Consider the following 18,601-nt stretch of genomic DNA (forward strand, 5'->3'; position numbering starts at 1 on the left):
GGGTACAGGTTAGTCAAGGTAATTTGTACATGTAGGTAGTGGTGAAGTGACTATGCATAGATAATAAACACAGAGTAGCAGCAGTGTAGAAACAAAGGTGGGTGTGGGTGGGTGGGGGGTATCAATATGAATAGTCCAGGTGGCCATTTGATTAATTGTTCAGCAGTCTTGGCTTGGTGGTAGAAACTGTTAAGGAGCTTTTTGGTCCTAGACTTGGCACTCCGGTACCAATTGCGGTGTGGTAGCAGGGAGAACCGTCTATGACTTGGGTGGCTGGAATCTATGACAATATATTTCAGTTTGCCTGCATGAAAGTCTCCGGCCACTAGGGTCACCTCTTTTGGAGGATCATTTTCTTGTTTGCTTATGGCCTTATACAGCTCGATGAGTGTGGTCTTAGTGCCATCATCGGTTTGTGTTAGTAAATAGACGGCTACGGATAATATAGATGAGAACTCTCTTGGTAGATAGTGTGGTGCACAACTTAACATGAGGTCTTTTACCCCAGGCGAGCAATACCTCGTGACTTCTTTAATATTTGACATCGCGCACCAGCAGTTATTGACAAGTAGACACACACACACGCCTCTCGTCTTACCAGACGTAGCTGCTCTGTCGTGTTAATGCACGGAGAAGCTAGCCAGGTCTATATTATCCATGTTGTTGTTCAGCCACGTCTCATTTACATTACATTACATTTAAGTCATTTAGCAGAGGCTCTTATCCAGAGCGACTCTCGGTGAAATATAAGATAATACAGTTAATGGCCCCGTTGGTAGGATAGTCTTAATCGTAGATCGTCCAGTTTGTTTTCCAATGATTGCACGTTCGCCAATAATACATCTCTATGGGTCTGTGTAGCCTATATGCGGTCTATAACCAGAACTGGTGGCTCGAGAGAAAGATTTCGAATGAAAAGATAGGAAATCTTTACAGATGTTTAGCTTAAAGTATATATGGATAATTAAGCAGCCCATATGATAGCGCAACACTTGTAGACTAGCACAGGAAAGGTTTACATGGCATCCACATATTGTGTCAGCATCCAAGGGACTGCCAAGTCAGGTCTACGGACCGGTCGATCTATCCGGGGGAAACCCTTCTGTCTCCTGGCATACTGGCCTTTTCTATATTTTTTTTAATGTTGGTTAATTTAAATACATTTTAATACTATAGAATTGTATGCATTCACAATTGTAGTCTGCACGATCAATTTTGAGTTTCATGTCATGTTTTTAATTCATGTGTCTGTCTAAACAGTATTTCTATCTCAACTCTATGCAAAGTGTTTTCAAATGTCTGGCTCTTGAATATATTTGCATCTCAAGCTGACTCATGGATATACTAAACTGTGCCCCCGCACATTGACTCTGTACCTGTATCCCCTGAATATAGCTTCGCTACTGTTATTTTGTTTTAACTATTTTTTAACTATTTTTTTTTTACTCAACACTTATTTTTCTTAAAACTGCATTGCTGGATAAGGGCTTGTAAGTAAGCATTTCACTGTAAGGTCTACACCTGTTGTATTCGGTGCATGTGACAAATACATTTGTTTTGATTTGATTCGTCTTAACTTGTTTCGAGTACTTAGAATGCAAAAATATTGATTTCGGCTACTGCAGTAGAGCCATTTGAAAGCCACTGATATCAATAGACTTCAGTAATTCAGTAATTAAGAGGAATCTTCATATGAAGGTGGGGGTCTCTGGGGGAGACATTGATGAACAGTATTGTTATACCTCTGTTACTATTAATGGCACTACATTTTGTTTGTCCGCCATTTACGCAACAAATGCTTTTGATAAATCCTTTTTTGAAGACCTGAAGCTTAAATTGTTAGACTTCCCAGACTCAGTGACCATCCTTGGGGGAGATTTTCACTTGACTCTAGATCCTACTATTAATATCACCAGTACTAATATCTTGGCACTCTGGGCACCTTCAAATTCTATTAAGACCTTTTTAGATGACATGAACACTGTGGATGCCTGGCCCCTAAGAAATCCTTGTACTAGAGATGATCTAATTTTCTCCCCATCATCAGTCTTTCTCACCAATTGATTATGTCTTCCCTGTGTTTCTGAAATGTACATCCCATGCAGAGATTCAACTATGCTGTTATCTGACCATTCATTATCGATTTATTTTGAGATTTCTCCAAGATTCACAAGATTTAAGAAATGGTGGTATGGAATTCTTAAACTACATTTTGACTGGCATTAATGATTTCTTACAGGATAATGCACAACCAGGGGTAGACCCACATACATTACGGGAAGTAACAAAGATGGGCAGAGATAACACACCCCATTTAAAACTGAGAAAAAGATGGTGACTAGTTCTAGGGCAGAATTTATTCATTTGAAAGCGCGACAGAATGACTATGAGAACGCGAATAGACTGAGTAGGCACTTGGCAAAGAAACTGAAGCAAACTGAACATTTGTCATCTATTGATGTCATTAGGGACAATAAACGGTGAACTTTGTACCCTCCCAAATGAATCAGACTTTCACTACTTTTTATTCAAAGAAGGATACTTCTGAGTTTCCTAAAGACTATAGGAAGATATTGTCCTTTTCAATTCATAGGAACTTCCTTCCCTTTCTCTTAAAAACCTCTTCAGGATCAGAGCTATTTTTCTTCTTCAATTGTTGCCTAAAACGACATACCAAAATCTAACTGCCTGTTGCTCAGGACCTGAAGCAAGGATATGCATATTCTTGACACCATTTTAAAAGGAAACACTTTGTAGTTTGTGGAAATGTGAAATTCATGTAGGAGAATATAACACATTAGATCTGGTAAAAGATAATACAAATGAAAGAAACAAATGCGTTTTAAATATTTTGTTTTTGTTCCATCATCTTTGAAATGCAAGAGAAAAGCCCTTATATCATTGAGACTAAGCTCAATTTAGATTTTGGACACTAGATGGCAGCAGTGTATGTGAAAAGTTTTAGACTGATCCAATGAACCATTACATTACTGTTCAGAATGTTGTATCAAGTCTGCGCAAATGTGCCGAATTGGACATTTTCAAGTACATAACTATGGAGAACATACAATAAAACATGTCAGTTTACACACTCTCAGGAATGTCATAAATTATGGATAATTAGCTTCCCTACAGAAAAGACAGTAACCTTCACACATCTAGATGGGGGGGGGGGGGCAGCAGAGGTTCAAACTGTAGAACCATGTTCCTACATTTGAATATAAAAATGTATTTTATCTCTGGGACCCTCAGGATGACAAATCAGAGCAATATTACTGAAGGTAAGTACATTATTTACCTTCAGATGTGAAAGCATCAAATCAGTTGCCATGATTTTTTTGTTGTGCACTCTCCTCAAACAATAGCATGGTATGTAATAGCTACTGTAAATGGGACAGTGCTGTTAGATTAACAATAATTTAGTATTTCTGCCCATATAAGACATGGCTATGGGACATGTTCTGGGAAATGTTGGGAAATGTATCGGAAATGTTCTTGTTACTTATAATGTCATGCTAATCAGATTAGCTCAATCGTCACTTGGGGGTTGATGTCCGGATGAAAAGCGTGCCCAAAGTAAACTGCCTGCTACTCAGGAACAGAAGTTAGGATATGCATGCAATTGTTAGATTTGGATAGAGAACACTCCAAAGTTCCTGAAACTGTTTAAGTAATGTCTGTGAGTATAACAGAACTGAAATTGCAGGCGAAACCCCGAGGACAAACCATCAAAAACTTTTTTTAGCATACCACTGATTTCAATGCCTGGCACTTTCATAATAGGGCGAAATCGTCCCCAATTGCAGTTCCTAGGGCTTCCACTAGATGTCAACAGTCTTTAGAAAGAGTTTCAGGCTGTTTTTTGGAAAAATGAGGGAGAAGTTGTAGTTTTTCTAAGTGGCTCCCATTTTGGCTGTAGTGTTTCCAAGCGCATGGCCGAGGGAGCGTGCTCTTTTTGTTAATCGGTAAAGACAATAACGATTCTCTGTCTTAAATTTCATTGTTTATTTGTGTATTAGGGTACCTAAGGTTTGATTATAAATGTTGCTTGACTTGTTTGGATAAGTTCATTGGTAACGTTTGGGATTCATTTTGTATGCATTTTGACGGAGAGAAACCGAGTGGATTATTGACTGAAGCGCGCCAGCTAAATTGAGTTTTTAAGGATATAAAGAAGGAATTTATCAAACAAAAGGACCATTTATAATGTAACTGGAACATTTTGGAGTGCCAAAAGAAGATCTTCAAAGGTAAGGCATATATTATATCGCTATTTCTGACTTTCGTGTCTCAACTCCCTGGGAGAAGGCTTTCGCCGTAAAGCCTTTTTGAAATCTGACACCTTGGCTGGATTAACAACAAGTTCAGCTTTATTTTGATGTATTGCACTTGTCATTTCATGAAAATTTTATATTTATAGTAATTTAATTTGACTTTGGCGCTCTGCCATTTCATCTGTTGCTACCGTCCCACCTATCCATAATTAAGCCATTTTGCAACAACTTTGGAAGTATGCTTTGGGCCATTGTCCATTTGGAAGACCCATTTCCGACCAAGCTTTAACCTCCTGACTGTCTTATTGAAGACTCCCTGGTTGAAGATGTTGCTTCAAAATATCCACATAATTTTCCCACCTCATGATGACATCTATTTTGAAGAGCACCAGCCCCTCCTGCACCAAAGCACCTCCACAACATGATGCTGCCAGCCTCGTGCTTCACATTTGGGATGGTGTTCTTTGACTTGCAAGCCTCTCCCTTTTTCCTCCAAACATAACGAAGGTCATAACGATGGCCAAACAGTTCTATTTTTGTTTCATCAGACCAGAGGACATTTCCCCAAAAAAGTATGATCTTTGTCCCCATGTGCAGTTGCAAACCATAGTCTGGCTTTTATTGTGGTTTTGGAGCAGTGGCTTCTTCCTTCCTTCAGGTTAAGTCGATATAGGAGTTGTTTTACTGTGGATATGGATACTTTTGTACCTGTTTCCTCCAGCATCGTCACAAGGTCCTTTGCTGTGGTTCTGGGATTGATTAGCACTTTTAGCACCAAAGTACATTCATTTCTAGGAGAGAGAACGTGTCTCCTTCCTGAGCGGTACGACGTCTGTGTGGTCCCATGGTGTTTTTAGTTGCGTACTATTGTTTGTACAGATGAACGTGGTACCTTCAGGCATTTGGAAATTGCTCCCAAGGATGAACTAGACTTGTGGAGGTTGACAATTTTTTTTCCGAGGTCTTGGATGATCTCTTTTGATTTTCCCATGATGTCAAACAAAGAGGCACAGAGTTTGAAGGTGGGCCTTGAAATACATCCACAGGTCCACCTCCAATTGACTCAAATAATGTCAATTGCCTATCAGAAGCTTCTAAAGCCATGACATACTGGAATTTTCTGGAATTTTCCAAGCTGTTTCAAGGCACAGTCAACTTAGTGTATGTAAACTTCTGACCCATTGGAATTGTGATAATGGTGAATTATAAGTGAAATAATGTCTGTAAACAATTGTTGTAAAAATTACTTGTGTCATGCACAAAGTAGATGTCCTAACCGATTTGCCAAAACAATAGTTTGTTAACAAGCAATTTATGGAGTGGTTGAAAAATTAGTTTTAATGACTCCAACCTAAGTGTATGTAAACTTCTGACTGTATTAGGTCCCACAGTTGACAGTGCATGTCAGTGCAAAAACCAAGCCATGAGGTCAAAGGAATTGTCTGGAGAGCTCCGAGACAGGATTGTTTCGAGTTACAGATCTGGTGAAGGGTACAAAAAAAGGACCCCAAGAACACAGTGGCCTCCATCATTCTTAAATGGAAGGAGTTTGGAACCACCAAGACTCTTCCTAGAACTGGCCGCAAGGCCAAACTGAGTAATCGGGGTAGAAGGGCCTTGGTCAGGGAGGTGACCAAGAACGCGATGGTCACTCTGATAGAGCTCTAGAGTTCCTCTGTTGTAATGGGAGAACTTTCCAGAATGACAACAGTCTCTGCAGCACTCAACCAATCAGGCCTTTATGGTAGCTAGATGGAAGCCAATCCTCAGTAAAAGGCACATGACAGCCCACTTGGAGTTTACCAAAAGGCACCTTAAAACTCCCAGACCATGATAAACAAGATTCTCTGGTCTGATAAAACCAAGATTGAACTCTTCGGCCTGATTGCCAAGTGTCACGTCTGGAGGAAACCTGGCACCATCCCTAAAGTGAGGCATGGCGGTGGCATCATGATGCTGTGGGGATGTTTTTCAGCGTCAAGCACTGGGGGACTAGTCAGGATCGAGGGAAAGATGAACGGAGTAAAGTACAGAGAGATCGTTGATGAAAACCTGCTCCAGAGCGCTCAGGACCTCAGACTTGGGCAAAGGTTCACCTTCCAACAGGAACAACCCTAAGCACACAGCCAAGAAAACAGAGGAGTGGCTTCGGGAAAGTCTCTGAGTGTTCTTGAGTGGCCTAGCCAGAGCCCGATCGAACATCTCTGGAGAGACATGAAAATAGCTGACAGAGCTTGAGAGAATCTGGAGAGAAGAATGGGAGAAACTGCCAAAATACAGATGTGCTAAGCTTGGAGTGCTTCAAAGGTGCTTCAACAAAGTACTGAGTAAAGGGCCTGAATACTTATGTATATGTGATATTTCAGCTTACATTATTTTATACATTTGCAAAAATGTATAAAAACCTGTTTTTGATTTGTCATTATGGGGTATTGTGTGTAGATTGATGAGGATTAAGAACTATTTAATACATTTAAGAATAATGCTGTTACGTAACAAAATGTGGAAAAAGTCAAGGGGTCTAAATTCTTTCTGAATGCACAGTATATCACCTGTACTTGACCTCTTTAAAGAATTTGGCTCCTTCTCTGGCTATATGCCTCTAAACCCCACAGCCAAACAAGTCACATTACCCCCTTTACCTATCACTTTAGGGATTTATATAACTCGGCATTTGAATTCGATCCAATTTGAAAGTCATAGTTAATGAGAATTTTAGTGCAACATTCGAGAAAATAAAGCTCTAAGTAGATTGTGTCCATTTCGTGTTACTCTTTATGTGAGCGTTTTGGCTATTCAAATGAATATACTCCCCAGTATTAATTAACTTCCTCCCCCAACTTCATTCTTTAAGGACATAGGAATACACTACCAAAATTATGGGCATTAATATTCTGGGATCCTTATTCTGGGATAAAACAAAATACTGCCTCATCTTTTATGGGATCGATTGCAAAAAATAGATTGACTGTTTGGTACCAAATGTATTTAATATTGTACAGTTAATATAGTGTTGAAAACCTACAGGACCATAAACCAGGCTACCACTCTTTATTGAAATAATTGAGGTAATAAATGTCCCCAATCTGAGGTGGGCAATTATATGCATATATGCATTTGGAGCTGTGTACAAGTGAAGACTTTGAGTTTATGTTGTTAATATTATAAATGTTATTCAAGGCAGGAACATACCTGCACATACCATCCCTCCTCTTGCTTGGTTGTAGCCCTAGCATTTCCTTATCTTATCAAGAGAGGTGGATTGTTATGGCTGCAATAACAGCAGACAGAAAAACTATTCTAAGGAATTGGTTTGGACCGGGTATTGCCCTTTACAGATTTTGGTTGCTTATGCACTTGGACATTGCACAGCTGGAAAGAGCCACTGCCAGACTGCGTGGGGCAAAGCCTGAAACTCTGGTCAATTGGTCACATGCTATGTCCCACTTGCAAGAGCTAATTTAACAACAATGTTTGGTCTTGCGGATGGGAGATAGCATTGTCCTTCTCTGTCTTTTTAAACAATCTGTTTTCCTATGTGGCTCTGGGTTGGTAGCCTTTGAGAATCAAACGTGAATAGACTGACTGCATTTGTAAACACTGAAACATATGTCTTTAATCTGTTTTGTTCTTTTTTATTTGTATGTTTTTTTTATTTTTTATATTTGTATATCTTGTTTGTTTCTTTTCCCCCTGTACATATTGGTATGTACATATTGGTATGTTTGGTATCTTGAAACTGTAATTCTCTAGGACTTAAAAAAATAAAATAATTATTGTTCACAACAAAAAAGTAAAGCATCGCCATAGATGAAATGAGAAATTAGTGATCAAATCTGAGTTAGTAAGTAGCCTATATTTGGTAGAACGTGAACGGCTCGCCTTGCTCCCTCTGACTGTCAAACAAACTGCGAGAGTTAGAGATTTGTTTCATGAAAGTATCACAAAGTACTATAATGAGTAATATAATGCATTTACTTTCCACAAAGTAATATATTACCTTTTAAAGTAACTAATCCCAACACTGTTAATATGGAACAGATGAATATGTTAAAGCAACCCAAAAATGTTTAGAGGTGCTGACTGAGGGTAAACTGTATAAAAAAATAAAGTTGCATACTAAATGATGCTCCAAACAATTTAACGGGTACAACTAAATTGTTGGGAGCATATTTAGAGTGTGAATTAACAGATACAAAAACATTCAGATACAGTAATAACAATGATTACATTAAGTAATAACCCTCCGTTAGCCCACTCAAACCCTTTACTTACTATGATTCCGCTATTTGAATTGTTGGGAGCATATTTAGAGTGTATATGGTCTAATATACCACGGCTTTTAGCCAATCAGCAATCAAGGCTTGAACTACCTAGTTTATAATAAGTAATAACCCTCCACCTCTAGCCCAGTCAAACCCTTTACTTACTATGATTCCGCTATTTGACTTAGTGAGACTTCTGTCTACGATGTCTTTGTAAAACATTCCACCAGGGTTAAACTGTGTGGCCCAGACAAACTTGTGTCGGTGAAAGAGAGCGTCCATCCCAATGATTTTAGCATTGTCCTCGATGCGAGGATGCAGTTTCTGTCCGTGGTTCTGCTTAAACGGATAGACAAAACTTCGGATTTCAGTGTCATTCGCAACGTAGAGCACTTGATCCTCTGGTCCTGCCCGTCGAGTTCATTAAGGTAGAAGAAAAAAACACAAAGGAAATAATATAAATTAGTGTACATTCCAGACTAATTAGCATATTTTAATCAAAACAGATCGTAGCAATCAGAATAATTGTGATGCATCAAGCATAATTAAGTAGAATTTCGATGTGATGTGTGCATATCAAATTGTCATGCATCTGATTATGTGTAATCAAAATAGTAATGGTAAGCTCCTACCTTTGGTTATACATTCACCATCGATTTCTTTAAAGTTACGGTCACATGTGCATTTGAAGGATCCTTTAGTATTTGTACAGTAGTGAGAGCACATACCAAACTGAAGGCATTCATTGATCTCTGAGAAAAAGACAAAGAACGAAGGCTATAATTCCCATCAAGCCACAAATAATCAAAAGAGCTTGCGCCACAATTCTGTCTGAGCTCTGTCCTTCAATACACAGGGATAACCACTTAGGAGTAGTACAAACTCTATCTCTGATGGTTCATATCTAAAACTCGCCCGACACATTTATCAAAAAGAAAGCAAAGGCAGAGTAGCTACGCTGCGCATTGCCGTTGTCCGGTGAACAGGAGCTATCAGAGCTTTTCTGCAGTGATAACCACAGACATGTACTGTGAAGTGTGGCCTTCTCGCTGTCTGCTCTCTATTTTCGAAAGGTGACGTAACGTTTCAAACTCTCAGCAGCAAGTGAATGCCAAAGAAAACCCGGAGACGGAGAAGGTCAAAGGCAACATCATCACCGTACTGTACCTTCACACTGCCTCGTCGTCTGGCTCCTCTGAAAGCCAGCCTTGCACTGACAGAGTGAATCGGTTCCTGTATTATTGCAGAATGCGTCATCTCCACATAGACCCACTCTCTCTCCACATACTCCTTCCTTGGAAACCACTGTATAAAACACGGACATCACAATAACACATCATTATATGGTGGAAGTTGGATGCTGTTTGTGCACTCTTTAGAAAAAAGGGTCCCGAAAAGGGCTCTTCGGCTGTTCCCATAGAAGAACCCTTATTGGTTCCAGGTAAAGCCGTTTTTGTAATAAAAACATCCATTAGCACAGCCCTTTTCTCTCTCATTCAGCTTTTGTAAATAGAGTACTCTACATGCTGGGAATAAACATACCCTGAGTGCACAGATTTTTTAGTTATTTAACCAGGAAAGTTAGTTAAGAACAAATTCTTATTTACAACAACAGCCTACTGGGAAACAGTTAACTGCCTTGATCAGAATAACAGATTTTTACCTTGTCAGCTCGGGGATTCGATCCAGCAACCTTTTGGTTACTGGCCCAATGCTCTAACTTCTAGGCTACCTGCCGCCCCAAATGCTGACAGTGCCCAAAATCAGGGGCTAGAATGCATTATTTTATGGTTTTATTTCAGCGTTGTTTTTATTTCAGAATGTTCGATCCAGGAGAGAGCATTTATTTGGAAGATTTTGTACGACCTATCCTGCCTTCTTTCCTTATACAATCTTTCTTGGGAGTACTGAAATGAACTGAACATGAACTGAAATGTGCAGAGAGAGACAGACAGGCATAGAGAGAGAGAGACAGGTATATACAGAGAAGGGGAGAGACAGAGACAGATACAGAGAGCGAGAGAGACAAAGACAGATCGAGATCGATATCGAGGGAGGGATATTTTGATAGAAAGAGAGATAGAGGGACAAAGGAACAGCGAGGGACATTAGAAGCCACGTACCACCTTTACAGTCCTGTTCATCCGAGCCCCCGTCTCCACAGTCATCGAACAGATCACACTGCAGCTCCTGCGGGATGCAGCGATGGTTGCTGCAGGTGAACTCCACCTTACCACAGGGTCTTGGGGACCGCATCACATCTTCAGATCCAGGATACAGGACAAGCCAGGGGGAGAAGGTAACAGCCATGGGGCCAAAGACAGAACAGACATGTTTCAACACCATAGCTAGGCTATTGCTATCTCCATTTTTTTACACTAACAACGATGGACGTGTGCGTGGGTGCACACACAATAGCCATTAGTCAGCTATATAAACTAGATGTAATGGTGCCTCTCGAGCAGTTCAAAGGATTGATTGGGGACCTCTTTGCAAATGGGATTGTTTCTCTTGAGTATGATTTGTAATCTTGTATGTTTGTATGATGTTATATTTGTAAATTGTGGATGTACAGGACTCCCTTGTAAAATAGATTGGTCTTAATGGGACTCCCAGCTAAAATAAAGGTGAAATAAAACACGTAGACAAAACACAGGAGCTCAGTGATTCTGGGTAATTTGTGATCATCTGAATGATTAAGTAAAGAAAGTGAACAGATATGATTGGACTCACCACAGTCCTCTTCATCGGAGATGTCCCCACAGTCGTCGACTCCGTTGCACACCTGCTCCGAGCGCAGACACACCCTGTCGTTCCGACAGCGGTAGGGTCTGCTCGGTGGACACGGCAGTTTAGCACACATGTCCGAGTCTTCATCAGAGTTATCTCCACAGTCATCCTCTCCATCACACACCCAGATGTAAAGCTTACACAGTGTGTTGGTACAGATAAACTCATCCGCACGGCAAGAGTGGGCTGCTGCAAGAGAAACAATTTAGTAGGAAACAAAATGTTTTTTTCACGAAATATGATTTTTCACCAAAATGTTGTTTTTCACCAAAAATAAGATTTGTCCCATAAATATAATTGACATACCAAAAGACCTGTAGGCCTATTCTAGTAATTGTTGCTTGATGCCCCATTGCTGGTGTGCATGCCAAATAAACAACTGCATATTTATGGCAATCCTCTCCCCCTACAATTTGACACTGCGCTGCACCCGATCCTATAGCTGTACAGCAAATTAGCAATCTGTTCACTAGCTCATCCAACCTGTGTTGATTGACCATTTGCTGGTCCAATCAGTGGACAGTGTGTGTTTCACCAGCCAATCGGTTCCAATCGGCTGATTTATTTTGAAAGTGCGATGCTGCGACTACTGTGTCTAACTGCGTGGAAAGTAATCCACTAAGACTCTGACTCAAAATGACTGACAAACCTGGCCAGAGATAAGTGCATCTCTCCCTACTGCCTCTGAACTGGCAGATTCACTAAACACATGTGCTTTGCTTGTAAATGTCTGAGTATTGGAGTGTGCCCCTGGCTATCCATAAATTTAAAAAAGCAAGAAATCAGTACTGTCTGGTTTGCTAAATATAAAGTATTTGAAATTAATTATACTTTTACTTTTGATATTTAAGTATATTTTAGCAATTATTTATTTAGATACTTAAGTATATTTAAAACCAAATTATTTTAGACTTTTACTCAATCAATATTTTACTGGGTGACTTTCACTTGAACCTGACTCATTTTCTATTAAGCGATCTTTACTTTCACTCAAGTACGACAATTGGGCACTTTTTACGCCACTGCACCCATCAACCTTTCCTCCCAATTACAGAGAGCACTCTGACTGAAGGGAGACTGCAATGGACACACAGTTTTAACATAATACTGACTGAGTGAATAATACATCACACATGTTTTAAACAACATTGTGTGTGTGTGTGTGTGTGTGTGTGTGTGTGTGTGTGTGTGTGTGTGTGCGTGCGTGCGTGTGAGTGTGTGTGTTAGTGTGTGTGTGTGTGTGTGTGTGTGTGTGTGTGTGTGTGTGTGTGTGTGTGTGTGTGTTAGTGTGTGTGTGTGTGCGTGCGTGTATGCGTGTGTGTTCTAGGCTCACCCTGGACACAGTTATGCTCGTCACTGTGATCCACACAGTCAGGCAGGGCATCACAGTGCCAGCGGCTGGGGATGCAGTGAGCTCGGTTCAGGCACAGAAACTCATCCTCCCTGCACTCCCTCACACAGTCTACCTGTCGGCACAACACACAGACACACACACACACACACCTCAACAACAACAAACACATACACCCCTGTCTGCCACCAAGCCATTCCACTGCCAGGTCTCAAAAAGGCTTGTCCAAGCCTTAACATTACATTATGATGTATGCGTAGAAGAAGAAGACGAAGACTGACAATGACCATTGTCATTTTCAGATCAAATGCTCATTTTATTTTTTACAAAACATGACAGAATGATGTGTTACAAACTCTGAGTTATGGGTTGAATTAATCAACATGTACTTGGCCTTTGGGGAAATTGCTTTAATATATAATGCATGAGTCTAGGATGACGTTGCTCTCTCCAGGGGACTCTGTTGGCTGTGGAGAAAGACCTTATTAAAAGAGGTAGGCTGCCACTGCATGGACATGAACTACTGACTCTGAACCAAGAGCATGGTTTTAATTACACTGAGATCCTAAAGGGACCCTGATGTTTGGAGGAAACGGGCAAAAAAAAAGACCAAACTACCTGTATCCAGGTATTTGAGAGGTAAGGATGTTGATTGACAAAAGCAGGCTTTACATTTTACACAAAGATGAGTAGTGCTAGCCATCATTCAACAGCATTCCATGGGGATTCTCCATGAAAATATGACGCAAGATAATTAGGACCCATTTTCCAATGTTGATGACCTTAAGAACAAATGGCATACAGTAAAAGGCAAACAGACATGAAAGGTATGCTATCGCACAGATGAGGCTCAGCGACTACAATCAGGGCTTCATCAGGGAGCACTCACCTCATCAGATCCATCTGAGCAGTCTCTCTGGCCATCACACCTCAGGCGGGCCGACACACAGCCTCCCCCGACACACTCATACTCACTCAGGGAGCAGGACGGAAGGACCGCTGAAACAGATAACATAGCACTTTTATTCAAAATCACTTACAGTACAGTGAGCGCATACATTCGTATTACACATTAGTTATTGAACCCACAACCTCGATGATGCTAGCGCCACGCTCTTACCAACTGAACCACGCAGGACCACATTAGATAAAAGAAGCTGACGACATAGACAATCCCCATTAAACCGGTGCTGAAAATACTTCTCAACTGGCCACGACACCACCTGGTATACAAGTGCAACACTGTTAATTCCGAGTGCTATTCCTAGCATGTTTTGGAGCACTTTGGACCAATCAAAGCAATTCAGTCTCGCTCCCATCTGGACTCACTGGGAGAGAGGGGGGAAAAGGTTTTTCATGCATGTCACGGTGTGGCCCTTCCAATTGGAGGAATTTACAGTGCAAGTGCAGCCACAGCTGTCCACAGGTACTTTCCATATAAATATATAAAGAAAGTACTCAGCTAAAATATTTGTAAAAAACGAGTTGTCATGAGAAAGAGAGAGAGACAGACCAACAAACCTGCACATGCCTTCGTGTTATTTATTTTCTTAGCGATTTATATTTCTAATACAACCCCATCCACCACACCCTTGATTATTGTTCTTAGTGATTTTCCTCTTTGTGACAATCTTGATGATTTTTGATGTTGTTGTTAATGAATCATTCCATTGCCAAAGTATGCTTTGGCAACGTGTACATTGTTAAATCATGCCAATAAAGCAATTGAATTGGCAGACAGACAGACACAGACAGACAGGCAGGCAGACAGACAGACAGACAGACAGGCAGGCAGACAGGCAGGCAGACAGGCAGAGGCATCTCGGTGAGAGAGACAAAGCTCATTTTAATTTCACACCTTCGGTTTGCAGGAGAGAAGGAGAGAAGACCAGCAAGACCAGCTTGCTGATATCGAACCATCTGCTCGAGATTTGAAGTGCCTTGAAGCTACTCTGGCCTTGCATTTATTCCTCCACAAGACTTCAAGTTACATTCAATTCATGCAATTGCATACATTCAATTCATGCAATGAAACACAAAGGGATTACGAATCTTCAAATAAATGTGAATGTCAGGATATACGAGAGTGGAGTGAAGTCTGTAATTGCTGTCGACTGAGAATTGGTCCACGTGTGGGAATACCTCTGTTGGTTTCTAAAGGCATTAAGGGTTATTTTCTAGCTGTCAATGCAAGACAGTAAGCCAACTGTATCTACGCTTACTGGGGACATCATCAAACTGCATCTGTTGCTGAACACAAACAAACACAGACGAACAAACAGTCCCCCTATCACAAGATGTGTGACACACAAGCATGCTTTCCAACGGAGGGCAGTATCAACACGGTTGTTTTGAGTAAGACAGTGAAAGCAAGTCCCCACCTACAGCCGCAGCCAGCAACAGCTATCCGACATATACCCAACAGCGATACAGTAAGTAATCAAGTGTGCATGTGTACGTGTGTGTCCGTGAGAGCGTGTCTGTGAGCTCATACCAGGTCCTTGGCAGTTCCTCTCGTCCTCCCCTGTTTTACAGTCCTCCTGGCCGTCGCAGAGCCACTTGTTGGAGATGCAGAGGTGATTGAGACATTGGAACTGGTCCGCGGGGCACGAGCGCGTCTCACAGCCTTTTTCATCAGAGTTATCAGCACAGTCCCTGTCACCGTCACAATGGAAACGAGCCGAGATGCACTCTCCGTTGTCACACACAAAGTCCCTGGAGGGGCAGGTGGCTGGCTCTGAGAGGTGTAAGGGAATGAGGAATGACAGTGATTTTAGGCGCGTGACAGTGAGGCATGTTTCCCCAGGACATTCCTCATCATACCAAGCAGAAGTATTTGTTGGTAGTCATATTAGGTCGCTGTATTTTGCGCAGTCATGTAACCGGACCTGGATTTGTACCTTTAAAGCGTTTTCATTGAACGTTCCCCTTTTCTTTTTGTGTCAGATGATCCAGCATCATACTCAAGACAATCGCTTTCAATTTTGGTGCAATTGTCATTTCTGGAGAAGGCTTCAGATACAAGATAGCATTTTGCTACGTCACATGATTGCGCAAAACACAAGGCTCTAGTTATAGTGTCAGGGAGTGAGCAAGTTATATAGTACTACACAAAAGTTCATTCCAAGGTCATTCCTTCCAGTGTGAACAACAGACCGAAGACGAGGGAGGGACTTACTGCAGTTCTGTTCGTCTGTGTTGTCGCCACAGTCACTCTGTCCATCACACCTCCAGTGTTCCGGGACACAGTTGTTGTTCTGGCACCGGAACTCATGAGGACCGCATGTCTTCTCATCTAGGCACAGAAACAACAAGACAGTCCATGAAGACGTAAAACAAGCAAAGTGTTCCGACACGGGATCCATGTTGACATTTTGCATATTGCCAGGCGTGTGTGACGGTGATCGTCGGTCCCTTGAGTTTCCTCTATGGAAGATGAGGCGATGACCGATGAAGAGTAAGACATTACATACTGCATATAAAACGCCTGCAACTGTCAACAAGAAAGACTGGAAGAACAGTAACTTTCCTGTTTTCTGTCTTAAATAACAGCCTAGTAATCCATCTTTACATGGTGTCCCGACACTGTAAAATCAGCAAAGTGATATCCTCTCATCTCCCTGTCAGACTTTTAAATCGAACTATGGGGAGAAAAGATAAATACATCATGCATTATTAATTGACAATCACACAGTACCATGTCTGAGAGCTAATTACCAAACTTAGTATGACATTAACAGAATTCAAACTTGACCTGAGCACACTGCTGCGGTTGAATACTAAATCCATTCCTTCCCATGCCTGAAAGATTTAAATCACATTCTAGAATTAAGAAAGAAAAATACGGTGCTGGGAATTCCAAAACTGTTGTTGCCTCTCTTGAATTAAGGTAAATCAAAGCCAGTGGGTGTATACAATATGTTCTGTCAGTGTGTACGTCTCCTCTCATGCTTAATATCTGTCGGAATATCATCGGTAAGAGAAGAAACCTTTTAAATATGACCCATAGAGAAAATGTAAAAAAAAAAAATTGAACACTGACTGAAAACCAGAGAGAACGACTCAAATCACAGAGAGAACTTACTGTCATCCCCTCGATCTCCCGAAATGTCACCATTAAATGCACAGGCAGCAGTGGAAATGCCAAGGTCAAGCCCTAGCAGTCCATTTGATGAGAGGAAGAGCCAGTGAAAGGACGTAACCTCCTCCAGCTAATCTCTGGAGCTGGCCATATTAACAAGTGCTTTATGAGCATATCGACGAGCAGTCAGCATTAATGAGGTGGTCACCAGAAAAAAAAATGTCAGTTGATGTCTGCATAACGTTATCTATCACATTCAGTTTAAGTCTACACATATGCGTTTCCCTGCCAAAAGCTTGCATGTGGTACAATGAGGCACAAAGTCGAGATACAAATGTCCCCTTAGAGTAGGCCATTCCATTGTGATCAAAAACGGCTACAATAGACTAGACTACAAAAGACTAGACTAAAAAAGTTGCTATCTAGAACCTAAAAGGGTTCTTCGGCTGTCCCCATAGGAGAACCCTTTGAAGAAACCCCTTTGGTTCTAGGTAGAACCCTTTTGGGGATTCTACATGGAACCCAACAGGGTTCTACCTTGAACCAAAAAGGGTTCTCTTATGGGGCCAATCAAAGAACCCTTTTGGAACCTGTAGACTGTAGACTAGAATATAATATAATATAACATACACTGCCTTCAGAAAGTATTCATACCCCTTGACTTATTCCACACTTTGTTGTATTACGTTTTGTTAGAATCGCCATTGGCAGCGATTACAGCTGTGAGTCTTTCTGGGTAAGTCTCTAAGAGCTTTGCACACATAGGATTGTACAATATTTGCACATTATTATTTAAAAAAATCTTCAAGCTCTGTCAAGTTGCCATTTTTTCATGTGTTGCCATACTTTTTCATACCATTTTAAGTCAAAACTGTAACGAGGCAACTCAGGAACATTCAACGTTGTCTTGGTAAGCAACTCCAGTGTATATCTGGCCTTGTGTTTTAGGTTATTGTCCTGCTGAAAGGTGAATTTGGTGAAAGGTGAATTCTCCCAGTGTCTGGTTTAAAGCAGAGTGAACCAGCTTTTCCTCAAGGATTTTGCCTGTGCTTAGCTCAATTCTGTTCCTTTTTATCCTAAAAAAAACTCCATAATCCTTGCAGATGAGCATACCCATAACATGATGCAGTCACCATCATGATTGAATATATAAAGAGTGGTACTCGGTGATGTGTTGTGTTGGATTTGCCCAAAACATAACGCTTTGTATTCAGCACATGAAGTAAATTTATTGGCCACATTTTATGCAGTATAGTTTAACTGCCTTATTGCAAAAAGGATGAATGTTTTGGAATATTTTCCATCTTTTCACTTCGTCATTTAGATTAATGCTGTTAATCCAGCCTCAGTTTTCTCCTCTCACAGCCATTCAATTCTGTAACTGTTTTAAAGCCACCATTGGCCTAACGGTGAAATCCCTGAGCTCCTTCATGCCTTTCCGACAACTGAGATTGGAATGACGCCTCTATTCTATGTAGTGACTGGTTGTATTGATACATCCAAAGTGTAATTAATAACTATATTCAATGGGCCGCTTGTTTTATTTATTTTGCCCATAGTTGCCCTTCTTTGTGAGCTATTGGAAAACCTCCCTGGTCTTTGTGGTTGAATCTGTGTTTGAAATTCACTGAGGAACGTTACAGATACTTGTATGTGTGGGGTGCAGAGATGAGGTCGTTATTCAAAAGTCACGTTAAACACTATTACTGCACAAAGAGTGAGTCCATGCAATTTATGTGACATGTTAAGCAAATCTTTACTCCTGAACTTATTTTAGGTTTGCCATGACAAAGGGGTTAAATACTCAATGACTCAAGCTCTTCATTTAAAAAATAATAAT

General features: G+C 40.8%; 1 pseudogene; it reads right to left on the minus strand.

Moving 5' to 3' along the window:
* LOC135543581 (low-density lipoprotein receptor-related protein 1B-like) overlaps nucleotides 1-18,601 on the minus strand; it is a 212,328-nt pseudogene that overhangs the window by 23,334 nt on the left and 170,393 nt on the right.

Source organism: Oncorhynchus masou, chromosome 7, assembly GCF_036934945.1.
Source record: "Oncorhynchus masou masou isolate Uvic2021 chromosome 7, UVic_Omas_1.1, whole genome shotgun sequence".
Lineage (NCBI taxonomy): Eukaryota > Metazoa > Chordata > Actinopteri > Salmoniformes > Salmonidae > Oncorhynchus > Oncorhynchus masou.